Source organism: Tachypleus tridentatus, chromosome 13, assembly GCF_004210375.1.
Source record: "Tachypleus tridentatus isolate NWPU-2018 chromosome 13, ASM421037v1, whole genome shotgun sequence".
NCBI lineage: Eukaryota > Metazoa > Arthropoda > Merostomata > Xiphosura > Limulidae > Tachypleus > Tachypleus tridentatus.
In genome coordinates, this window is record NC_134837.1 from 12700694 (window position 1) to 12714702 (window position 14009).

Consider the following 14009-nt stretch of genomic DNA (forward strand, 5'->3'; position numbering starts at 1 on the left):
ATATAAATGTATGCTTAAGAATATCGTATTGTTAACTTTAGATCACCTAGAACTTTAATTTACATGGAAGACATAGCTTCTTCTTTTTTAATTCTAGTATTACTTTACAATATGTAACTTCATTATTTTTTGTTTGATATGGTTTTTTTCTTTATTTTTATCTTGGAATGGCTTAAAGGAGGATTATTAGAATGAATTAAGGGATAAAAAGGTTACCTATTACCTTATAGGGCTAACTTAGTATTCATTAACTTATTTCCACTTAAGAAAAGAAGACTAAGAGATGATCTTCTTGAAGATTATAAGATTATCTCGATAATTCATAAGATAAAAGTGGTGTACTTTGTTGTTTCATGTATGAAGACAACAGAACGAGAGAGCACAAGTGTCAAGACAATTTGATTTTTCTAACATTATGATTGGCTAATGTTCTCACAAATAGTGGAAGGTACCACTTTACGGGGGGAGGGTCATTTGTTGTTTGAAGAGTACACTTAAGTCTTCTTTCTCTCAAGGGAATGTGTTGAAGGACAGACAAACTGTGCCTTATTGTCGGTTTCTTATGTTATGTTATGGTATAGATTGTTTCTATTATTTTTTGTAGACAAACAAGTGTACTTCATATTAATTAACAAGAAAATAATAGATTTGTAATAAATCTGAATAATCGTATATAAAAATGATATATACAAAAGTATGAACATGAAATTCGTTTAAGCAATGCATTTTAATGTCGTTAAAAGACAGCAGAGTTGAAACTTTAATTTTTGTTTGTTATTAAACCCATTAATGGGATAGCTGTAATCTACTCACCGCGAGTATTAAAACCATATTTTTTAGTACTGTAAGTCCTGAGACTTATCTGGGAATCACTGCAGGGGGGGGGGGGGGGAGGCTGAGACTTGAGTAAATATAAAACCATCATATTAACTAACTTCAAGATTACGTTAGGCTGCTGCATATGAAATGTTGGATTTTTAAAGGAAATTTTGAAAGACATACTTTTTTAAATTTATTTTATTAAAATTAGCTCCTTTAGACTCAATAAACTTTTGCTAACGGGTTGTAAGTTTATAAATGTTATCTTTAAAGAACTGGACGTCCAGTGATGCAATGAAGGCACTTTAAATTTTCCTTTAAAAGTGTCCAAATATATAAAAAAAGTCATAATCTGTATGGGAAAGACCTGGTGAATATGGTGGATGAGGTAAAATTTCATACGCTGCAGTTCATTAGTTTTTGGACAGTAACGTTTGAGACATGAGGTCGAGCATTTTCATGAAGTTGTATGGATCCACTGTGATTGACCACTGATGGATGTTCTCGTGACAACTTTAGATGCATAATTTCAAGTACACAACAGTATTTCTCCAATGTGATTGTTTCTTCTTGGTTAAAGAATGAGCAATGAATCACATTGTTTGTTTTGCTTTAAGGAAAAAACGCTTGCAAACAAAGGGTCAATCTCTATACTCAGGATACATCCCAGTTTCTTGGAAGCTTGCAAATATATTAATGTTCCATAAGGAAGGAAAGCCAGCAAATAAACCTAATAGCTACTGACCAATCAGTCTGACCAGCTGTGTAGGCAAAATTCTTGAAAGAATAATCAGTAATAGACTCTACACATTCTTGGAGATAACATCAAAATTACCAAAAGAACAAAATGGATTCAGGAAATTTAGACAAACGATAGACTACATAATCAGATTAACCGAAACCATAATAGATAGCTTCAATAGAAAAGAATGTACAGTCGCTTGCTTCCTTGATATCGAGAAAGCATTCGACACTGTATGGCACGAGGGCCTAAGGTTCCGAATGAATAAAATGGAACTACCGCGGGGAATTATTCGCTGGTTATTTAACTTTTTGGAAAATAGAAAATGTAGAGTAAATGTTGAAGGAACTTTTTCTGAATACTTTACTCCTGAAGCTGGTGTCCCTCAGGGAGGGGTGGTTAGCCCTATACTTATAAGAAACTGATACCAAACTGCACAGGTAAGAATCTAGTAGGTTTGGTTTGGTTTAACAGTACTTTGATTTTGAAAGGAAAGGTGATGGAGTAATTTATTTTTATTTTTAGAGTATACTGAATTTTGTGTTTAACCTGAATCATACTTAGTTATTCCAACAAAACAATTGTTAATCAGAGTAAAGTGACTAATGTAATGTAATCATCAGTATGCTGTAAACAGACTTAGGTAACACAGACAATGGTAAAAATGTAAGTGATTGTACAATGTCAATCACCCCACAGTGGTAGAACAGTATGTCTTCGGACTTACAGGGCTAGAAATCAGATTTTGGTACCTGTGGTGAGCAGAGCAAAGATAGCCCAATGTGTAGCTTTGGGCTAATTTCAAACAAAATAGTCAATCAGAAAAGAAAAAAAGACAAAGAAAATTAAAGCAGTAAAAAAATATTTTGGAAAACAGGACCAATAACAGCTGAGTCGAAGCTAGCTGTTGAAACCATGTAAACATACTGAGTTAATAAATAAGCTGTTATTAATACAGTTTTGTAATCAGAGGCCTTCCATTATAGTTCAACACTTGCTATTAAACCCTGCTGTTCTGTTTATCTTTTCTTAAAATTTGTTTGTTAAACACAAGTGTGATAATAAAAATTAAAATTCTTATTTTGAAATTTGTCATTTTGTACTATTCTCAAACACAGGAGTTTTTTTTTTTACATGTTTGTGTAATTTTCTTTGTTCATTTTTCCTGTTATATTTATTACTTCCACTTGCTGTAAACTGTAGAGTACTAAAGCTTGAAATCACAGTACATGTGTATATCTCAAGAATGCATACCTTATGTAGTCCATATTCATGGTCTCAAGATGTTAATTTACCAAGCACTATTTAGTTCATTGTAAGTATGATTACCTGTTAGTAGGTTATAAGAACTGTACACTTTCTGTTAAGCTTTAAGGCCGTGTAAGAAATACATATACTCTACATAGCTTTAAAAACTCAATCAGTATCAGTTAAAGAGTGTTGTAAAAATACATTAAATCAATATCAATGTGGAGTGCAAATGGGTGTAGTCAATGTTACAGACTGTGGGCCTTCGCGTGCTTTATGTTACAGTTTACAGAGGATAACTTTTGTGTGACTACAAAATTATCTACAAAATATTTCCTCTCTCTCAGGATGGTTCTTGATAAAGGAGGTTCTCATTACTCTTTATATGATACCGATTGACCTTATGGATTGCATGAAGAGAGAAATTTAATGTAATATCTTTGAAAATGATTTGTTTCTATGGTAACAGGACAGCTTTCTTGAAAGCTACTCCTTACTTTTGGATTGTGTTCAATTCCAGAGATAAGAGTGGAAATTTTATCCCATTTTATGAAATAGTAACAATAATGATTAATATTTATTGTAGAATTGTTTTCATTCCTCGTTTGTGAGTCTGTAATAGATATTTCTTGTTGATGTCAAATACTCAGTTATGCTGCCTTATAGATGTTTGTTGTGGAAAACGTGAATATTTCCATTGATTCCAAGTGTCAGAGATGTTTTAACATTGAGTAGTTTCTTTTACCTCGTACGTAACAGATTACCAAACCCTTTACCAGCTGTACTGTAATTGTTCTAAAATAAACTGTGGTTGTATTATCTGTGAATCAGCTCCTTCATCTTTCTTCAGTAAACTTGCTTTCCTCAAAATACTGTTCTAATATTTGTTTGAGTACTCTCTGGGACTGTTTGTTAACTTGCTGTTTTTTTAACTTCTTTTGAGTACTTTACTCAGTTGGAGCCTCAACAAAAAAAAACGTAAGTAATGTCATACTTACTTTGCATTAGGACTGTTATCTGTTGTATTGCTATATTGTGTAAACAGCTAACCATTAATTTCAGTTTGGATTCCTGGTTATATGAAAATTACTGGAATTGTCTTCCATGTATACCTTTATTTTATTCTAGCTGTGATCAGAAAGCCTTTATCTTCTGGATCTGGGATTCATTTTTGGGCAACTTCTACTTGTTTTTTTTCTGCTGTTTGATCCTGTTGTCAAGAAGAATCAGCATGACGTTGTCATGTAATGATCATATCGTGGAATTCGCTGTATAAATTACATCTTATACAAAGATTAGCAGGTTCATTTCAAGTGTTGCCTTCTTTTGAAAACCTCTTCAATCTGTTGAATGGATCTTTATTTATCTTGTCTATGTGTTTGTTCCTTTAAACATTTTAGCTTGAGGCTTAATTTTGTGTCCTCTTGTTATGCAAAATGTTGCTGGTGTTGTCTTGTATTTTCTTAAAATGTTCTCTCTTATTAAATATCTAGCATTTCTTTTGAGGAAAAGCTTTTGCTAATTCCTAATTGGTAACTGTTTTATTCTACACAAACATTCTAAGAAACAGTTTCTAGATTATTCTTTTTTTCTGACTCATAAGTAGTTTCTTTCATTTTGAGTTCATGATGAAGGCAACAAGAAACTTCAAAGGCCATGAGTGCATCTGTATATTATAAGGCAAGTATGTTTCTGTCAGTGAAAGCTTTTGATTTGATGGTATTATAACTTAAGCATTTTCTGTACTCTTTCTTAGTAAAGATTAGATTGTTTGAAGATTTAACCTTGGTTACCAGTAAAGGTCAGTTTCATGCATTTCTTCAACTTAGACAGAGGTAATTTGATATAAAAAAAATCTCTGGAAAATATAATTGATAGGAATAATATATACCTTTAAAATTAAATGTAATTGTTCTCTGAATTGGTTTAGTAATATAAACCAGCAGAAGTTTCAGCAGCCACATGATGGAACAGAATATTTAAAATTAGTGAAGTACTGTGGTATTAAATGAGTTGCTCTTTTTGTATTTAAAGGATACCTGTTATCATTAAAGCCTGGCTTTGAGTACTATTATTGTTGATTGAATTAACTTTAATACATATTTTTTCATCAGTATCCAATTATAGTAAAATATTGTAGAATGTAGAAATGAGAAAAATCCTAAAGAATCATCCAAGTCTTACATTTAAGTTGTCTTTTTTAATAAGGCTGCAACAAAATTCCTTACTTTATCCCGTCTTAGGGCTAATGAGAAGAAATGTTATTTTATAAATGTGCCTAATTTGAGAATTTAAACTAAGATTATGGTTTTAGTAAGTTAATATTTGGAAATTTGTATTTTATTCCCAGATGAACTTGAAGGGAAGCACAAGTGTTCAAGCTACCATGAACTGAAGGGTTACCTATTCTTAAAATATCAAGATATGTTAGAACAACATTTCCTGTGTAACTCTGCAATCACTGTCATCCTTCACCATAGAAAATGTTTTTATATCTGATGTGATTCTTTCAGCCCAAGAAGGCAGCATCTACAATGGACCACAACTCCCAAAAGAAAGTTTTTTTTGCTGTCTATTTCTGTGCTAACTCCCAAACTCAAGCTCAGTCTCTCTCGGTGGATACATCTCAAGGCATCAGTACTGAATCAGTCTCTGTCAGTGAGTACATCTCAAGGCATCAGTACTGAATCAGTCTGTCTCAGTGGATACATCTCACAGCATTGGTACTGAATCAGTCTGTCTCAGTGGATACATCTTGTGGCATCATACACTTCAGGTAAGTGATGAAGTGCTTCCATGCTGACATCCAAATTAGTCCTAACAAATGTTGAATATGTAAACTCTTCAGAAACCTGGAGATAGATATTGCTGTCATAAATGGCATACTTTAAATTTTCCAGTCATTTCAACTTATAGCATACCCTCTCTATCTGTGCCTAATGCTCCAAGCAGAAGATGCATTATGATGCTATAACATTCCATAAGAACCACATAATTGATGTTAATGAGAATATGCTATGATATTGTCATCTTCTTAATATCCTAGTTACTTCATTCCTTGCTGTATAGATGTTTTAACCTTTCTCAGTATCGGCATTGCCTTCTTTCAGTTGATTAACCAAAGTCCTCCAACTATCATCCATGAAGACCTTAACTCCAAACATCATTATCTCGACTGCTTTACTACTAATTAAATGGTACTATTTTACATTGAAAATAATAGCCATTTCACTTTGAATAAGAAAACTTCTGTATGCCAACTTGGATGGTTTGCAAGATATCCTATACTTCCTTCTCAAAATTTCAGGATAATGATAACTTAGCAGGCATAACAGTCCATCTCCTTTGATCTTTCTGTTATTATGATTAGAAATAATATTTCTTCTTTACACCAGTATATGATTTGTTAAAGTTGACTTGGAAATCTTTAAAACTAATGCTGATAAGCTGCTGCTAAATATGTGGACTGGGAAACCTTTAAAACTAATGTTGATAGACTGCTGCCATGTACATGGACTGGGAAACCTTTAAAACTAATGTTGATAGACTGCTGCCATGTACATGGACTGGGAAACCTTTAAAACTAATGTTGATAAACTGCTGATAAATATGTGGATTTGGAAAACCTTTAAAACGAATGGTGATAAACTGCTGTTAAATAAGAACACTGGAAAACCTTTAAACTAATGTTGATAAATTGCTGATAAATATCTGGACTGGAAATCTTTAAAACTAATGTTGATAAACTGCTGCCAAGTACCTGGAGTGGGAAATCTTTAAAACTAATGTTGATAAACTGCTGCCTAGTACATGGACTGGGAAACCTTTAAAACTAATGTTGATAAACTGCTGCCATGTACATGGACTGGGAAACCTTTAAAACTAATGGTGATAAACTGCTGCCTTGTACATGGACTGGGAAACTTTAAAACTAATGGTGATAAACTGCTGCTAAATATGTGGACTGGGAAAACCTTTAAAACGAATGGTGATAAACTGCTGTTGTACATGAACTGGAAAACTTTTGAAACTAATGTTGATAGACTGCTGCCAAGTATCTGGAGAGGGAAATCTTTAAAACTAATGTTGATAGACTGCTGCCAAGTACCTGGAGTGGGAAATCTTTAAAACTAATGTTGATATACTGCTGCCAAGTACCTGGACTTTAAAACTAATGTTGATAACCAAGTACCTGGAGTGGGAAATCTTTAAAACTAATGTTGATAAACTGCTGCCTTGTACCTGGACTGGGAAATCTTTAAAACTAATGTTGATAAACTGCTCCCATGGACTGGGAAACCTTTAAAAGTAATGTTGATAAACTGCTGCTAAATATGAGGACTTGGAAACCTTTAAAAGTAATGTTGATAAACTGCTGCTAAATATGAGGACTTGGAAACCTTTAAAAGTAATGTTGATATACTGCTGCCAAGTACGTGGACTGGGAAACTTTAAAACTAATGTTGATAAATTCTACCAAGTACCTGGAGTGGGAAACCTTTAAAACTAATGTTATTAAACTGCTGCTAAATACATGGACTGGGAAACCTTTAAAACTAATGTTGATAAACTGCTGCTAAATATGTGGACTGGGAAACCTTTAAAACTAATGGTGATAAACTGCTGTTAAATAAGAACACTTGGAAACTTTAAAACTAATGTTGATAGACTGCTGCCAAGTATCTGGACTGGGAAACCTTTAAAAGTAATGGTGATAAACTGTTTTCAAATATGTGTACTTTTCTCAAGATCTAGAGAATGTTTTGTTTTTTGTGTTGTTTTGAAAGTTATTAACAATGCTATCCCAACCCCTCCTAGAAACTGTAATATAAACTCCTGTAAATTAAGACTAGAAATACAGAATGCCATTTTTTATAAACAGCGTTTTTGATGGCTGTTAATAGTTACTTGTGGCTCATAACTTAAACATCTTATTTGCAGTAAAAATAATGATGTACTGAATCTAACCAGAGAACTGGGAGAATCATGTTGGAATATTTTATACTTCATTAGATAATTGAGAACAAAACTGTTCCATATTTGGCAGATGTTTAAATTCAAACTCTGACCATACTATGGAATATATTCACTCAGTTACTGCAACTGACAGAAAAAAAGCCTACAAGCCATCAAAGCATCTTTGTTAATATTCCTTAATAGGTGTATGTACACTGCTGCAAACAATCATGACATGATCAACAGAGTGCCTGACATGCTGTTATACAATCTTAAACTGTTATGATGGAAAGCATCTGTGATCTGTTGCTTTAATACATCAATTGTCTTGGATATGCTATTTGAAATAAAAATGAAACTTTCAGAATTGATATACAGAAGTTGCATAACTTGAAGGACGGGTATGTTTTTCAGCTACTCCATGCATGTAACATACAATTACTCCGTATGTAATTTATCCTTCCCCATAACCGAGATGTATAGTGGTCCATCTTCTCATGCTGATGTTATCATCCATACCATTCTAAAACTGAAATAAGAATACATATCAAGCACCTAAAGAATTCAACCCCTGGTGAAGATTACATTTATAAACTCATCTACAAAAGTAACTTCTTTGTGGGTCTGGTGGGTCAGTATGGATGATACTTCACATAAACAAAGCAGACTACTGATAATTTTGTGGGAATAATGTAAATGGTATTTCAAGGCTTTGGCCATTAAAATCCTATGCAATTTCTTCAGTTAATTATTATGTGATATATGGCAGTTTACTTAGCTCTGCCCACAGAAACATCCTTAGTTGTATGTCTGTCTGTCTGCAGTTGTAGGTTTTGCAAAGTTTTCTATTTGGGTCATATCTACCTGCATGACTATTTGGGTTGTAATTTTTATAAGGTTTGTTTTTTATCTTTCATTTTAATTGACTTGTTTTTCTTAGTTTATGATTAAAAGATGTCATTTTATTCTATATCTCTTTTTTCCTGGCAATGCTTTGTTTAATCATTTGTTTTAGATTATATTTAATTATTTGTTTATCTTCAGGTTGCCACTTTAACTTTTATTTTATACAGATGGCTATGAAAGGACTTTCCATCACTACAGTGTGTTTTAATATCATATGCCGCAATCTAAGGTTTTTGTTATTATATTTTACTTAAAAATAAAAGTTCAAACATAAAGAACATATTAAAAGAGTTTGAACAAACTTCATAATAATTTAATTACCACATGGATGTTATGATGACTCCAGGAGAACACATATATTCCATTTTACCATGTGACTAGTTGAAGGCTAAAATGTTTTGACACAGTTTGGTACAGCCTCGCAATGGAACAGCAGCATGTCTGTGGACTTATAACACTAGAAACTGGGTTTCAATACTTGTGGTGGGTAGAGCAAAGATAGCCCATTGTTTAGCTTTGGGTTTAATTATAAATAGTTGTTTGGTACAGTGCCCTATAATATAAATTATCAAACTACATTATACCTATGTCTTTAATCTGTTACATTTATCAAACTACATTATACCTATGTCTTTAATCTGTTACATTTATCAAACTACATTATACCTATGTCTTTAATCTGTTACATTTATCAAACTACATTATATATATGTCTTTAATCTGTTACATTTATCAAACTACATTATACCTATGTCTTTAATCTGTTACATTTATCAAACTACATTATACCTATGTCTTTAATCTGTTACATTTATCAAACTACATTATATATATGTCTTTAATCTGTTACATTTATCAAACTACATTATACCTATGTCTTTAATCTGTTACATTTATCAAACTACATTATACCTATGTCTTTAATCTGTTACATTTATCAAACTACATTATATATATGTCTTTAATCTGTTACATTTATCAAACTACATTATACCTATGTCTTTAATCTGTTACATTTATCAAACTACATTATACCTATGTCTTTAATCTGTTACATTTATCAAACTACATTATACCTATGTCTTTAATCTGTTACATTTATCAAACTACATTATACCTATGTCTTTAATCTGTTACATTTATCAAACTACATTATACCTATGTCTTTAATCTGTTACATTTATCAAACTACATTATACATATGTCTTTAATCTGTTACATTTATCAAACTACATTATACCCATGTCTTTAATCTGTTACATTTATCAAACTACATTATACCTATGTCTTTAATCTGTTACATTTATCAAACTACATTATACCTATGTCTTTAATCTGTTACATTTCTAGTTTTCTCTCTGACTATTCCACCAAATTGAAAGTGATAACTATGTAATTATTCTCCCAACAAGTATATATGCCACAAAGTTCAGTACTTAGCCTTTTTCTGTATATTATCTTCATCAATGACATTTTCAACTTTAGCATTAAGACATGATGATATATCTACCTGGAGCATGTCATGTTGACCCTCTCATTTCTCTATTAGGAACTCTCAATTTTCTACACCATGTCACCACTTGGTGCAATTCTTGGAGAGTGCTTCTTAACTGACATAAAATGTAAGCAATCATTTTTATAAAAGTATTAATCAGAAATTTAGGAAAATTCCTTAAATAAAATTAAATCTTTAAACAATGCAGTTAAATTTCTAGGTATTACATTCAATTTCTGACATACATAGAATAATGATAGCATTTCCAACAAAAACAAAGATCACAGAATCAGTTACCTTCATAACATTGGGGAAATAGCATGATTGTAACTCTCACTCAGTTATACATAAGATAACTTTCAGGCTATGATAATAATATAAGTTCTACTATGTCAGGTCACATCTACATTAAATATCAAGTGCAACTAAACTCATCCATTAGCATTACATATGCTTGTTTACACCTTAGTTCATTACATAAATAAGATTAGTGACATTCCTACAAAAAAAAAAAGTGTATTTTTAGTTTAGCTTCCTCCTTTATACAAGACAGTTTCCAAACATAACTGTGTATCTGCTCAACTACTGTCTCTAACTGCTACCATTCACTTCCTGACAAGAGGTTTGTGGTTTACCTGTAGCCTTCTTACCTCAGGAAAGACACTGAACTGTTGGAAAGAGCTCAGAGAAGGGCTACTGGAGTGGTGCCTGGGATGGAGGTAGGTGTTGTCATATGAGGAGAGGTTGAAGTGTCTCAAACTGTCAGAGAAGGGTTACTGGAGTGGTGCCTGGGATGGAGGTAGGTGTTGTCATATGAGGAGAGGTTGAAGTGCCTCAAACTGTTTTTTTCTTGAGAAAAAGAGAGTTAGAAGAGATCTGATTGAAGTGTTTAGGATTGTAAATGGAACTGACAAAGTTGATTCATCATCATTCTTCATACATATCATCAGAACAGTAGGACTAGGGGATAAATATAGATTTTGGCAAGGTAGGAGTCATCTTCAGACAGCTTTCTAACAGAGTGATTGGCCTTTGAAACAGGTTGCCTTCAGCTGCAGCAAAGTTAAGTGAGTTCAAGAGAAAGCTTGATAAGTATATGAATGGCGGGCTCTAAGGTATATTTTATTTATTTGAATGGTGGGCTCTAAGGTATATTTTATTTATTTGAATGGTGGGCTCTAAGGTATATTTTATTTATTTGAATGGCGGGCTCTAAGGTATATTTTATTTATTTGAATGGCAGGCTCTAAGGTATATTTTATTTATTTGAATGGCGGGCTCTAAGGTATATTTTACTTATTTGTGTATTAATAGTTCTAACTGAAATGTCTTACCAGAATGTTATTTATTTGAATTCTAAATATATTTTACTTATTTGTGTATTAATACCTGTGACTTCAGAATGTTATGCTAAAATACGTACAACACCTGTGACTTCATTAACAGCCTTAGCCACTCTTAAGTACTTGTAATAACACTGTTTTATCATAGTAAAGCCAAGAACAGAAATATTTATTAATATAGGGAAGAGTGTTGGTAAAGAAAGATCATATAATTTCTGGCTGCCACTTGGGTGCCACCCAAAATTTCTCTCAAGGAACAATTGTTGTCAGCTGTAGTAAATACGTCTGTGGTGGAAAGAAAAATGAAGGTCAGTTTTTCTTATTCCATCAACTAACTTTTATAGGTCAATAGACATTACAGTGGACCGGTGCTGATGTTACTCCTACATTTTAAAGTGCATGATAAGAGTTGCTCTTGAGTTTTTAGACTTGTTGTTTTCTTCCTATTACACTTAACATTGTCATATTCTAATTGTCAGGTCAAGCATCATTTTAATATTTTTGGAAACTTGCTATGATAACAAATCCCACCCAAAAAAATTTTCACGAGCACCCTTTGATCCATGCATTCCATAACCACTTCTCAGTTTTACTTTAGTTATCAAGTTTACTGTTGGTTCTTCAACCACATTTTTTTCAACCATAATTTTCCTAATTTTTTTGTTTTGCAAATTCTGTTTGAATTTTTTTTTCCCAGTGAACTCCAATGGTTAGGCCCTTGCACTTCCACATGGCATGTACCACTACTACTGTAACTACTACTGAGGCTTCCACATGGCATGTACCACTGCTACTGTAACTACTACTGAGGCTTCCACATGGCATCTACCACTGCTACTGTAACTACCACTGAGGCTTCCACATGGCATCTACCACTGCTACTGTAACTACAACTGAGGCTTCCACATGGCATCTACCACTGCTACTGTAACTACTACTGAGGCTTCCACATGGCATCTACCACTGCTACTGTAACTACTACTGAGGCTTCCACATGGCATCTACCACTGCTACTGTAACTACCACTGAGGCTTCCACATGGCATCTACCACTGCTACTGTAACTACAACTGAGGCTTCCACATGGCATCTACCACTGCTACTGTAACTACCACTGAGGCTTCCACATGGCATCTACCACTGCTACTGTAACTTCTGAGGGCTTCCACATGGCATCTACCACTGCTACTGTAACTACTACTGAGGCTTCCACATGGCATCTACCACTGCTACTGTAACTACAACTGAGGCTTCCACATGGCATCTACCACTGCTACTGTAACTACAACTGAGGCTTCCACATGGCATCTACCACTGCTACTGTAACTACAACTGAGGCTTCCACATGGCATCTACCACTGCTACTGTAACTACTACTGAGGCTTCCACATGGCATCTACCACTGCTACTGTAACTACTACTGAGGCTGATTTGCTGGCCATTTCTTTGGTGTTTGAGCAAGCTTTATCTGAGGAATTAATGGCTCTGGTTCACCAGGATTGGCTACTTTTATATGGTTTTCTGAGTCACCTGATGATTGTCTTCACGTGTTATTTGATGGTTTGTCCGAATATGACTATGAAGACTTGGACAGCCAGTTTTCCCTTCCTGCTCATGTATCACAATTGCTTGTAATTTCAGAGGAGGGGCCTAGGCCTCCTTCCTCATTTGCAGACTTACTCATACAACTAATTTAAATTATTTTTGCATATTTAAAATAATATGTAAGTATGAATTATATTAGAGTTTGATGCTTTCCATAAATTACAATCATACACATTCATTTTGCAATATTATTTTCAACTAATTAAGTGACCTATGTTAAACTGATTTCCACAAAGCGTATAGGTAGGTCGACTTTATAACAGAAGGATCAACATGACACACTGAGAAGTGATACTGAAACTGACTGAACACACATCTACAGAAGCATAATGGAACATTCCTTCTTTAAATTTATTATTACCATCAAAATAATAAGTGTATAGGACAAAGGATAGCACCTTTACTATATAATTATGTCTCTAAACTCTTCTGAGAATTTGTTAAGATGTTTATTAAGAATTGTTTATCTTTACTTATACAATTTTAAGAGAGCATTACAAGGCTTGGGTGTGAGAGAACTAAGAAACCCTAGTGATGTGTACTACATTCTATAATGTTGCATTTTCAGGATAGGTGTACTACCTATATCATTGTTAATCAATCCAACTGAAGCATCAGGGATGTTGTAACTTCAAAGTACCACATAATCTACCATTGGAGAACCTTTGACACTCGTGACATCACAGGTTTGTTGACTCCAGTTTTACAGTATAACCTGTTTGTTCACCATTATTTGTGGTGGGTTGATTTTCAAAAAATGTTGATGGAGTGAGGAATACTCTTACTCTGTTGCAGTATTTGACAACACATTCAAAGTGGGGAAGCCACTGTTTTGCAAATTTTGTAACATTTCAAGAAGTCAATTCTGATTTTATTTCTAAAATACAAGGTTGATT

The 14009-nt window shown here is 33.4% G+C and overlaps 1 long non-coding RNA gene across 1 annotated transcript; it reads left to right on the forward strand.

Annotated features, from left to right (window-relative positions):
- Positions 1-478: 478 nt before the first annotated feature.
- LOC143239021 (uncharacterized) lies at positions 479-12646 on the forward strand. Its single transcript, XR_013020911.1, has 3 exons — positions 479-575; positions 5160-5585; positions 12207-12646. It is a non-coding gene; the product is annotated as an uncharacterized LOC143239021 (long non-coding RNA).
- The last annotated feature ends 1363 nt before the right edge of the window (positions 12647-14009 follow it).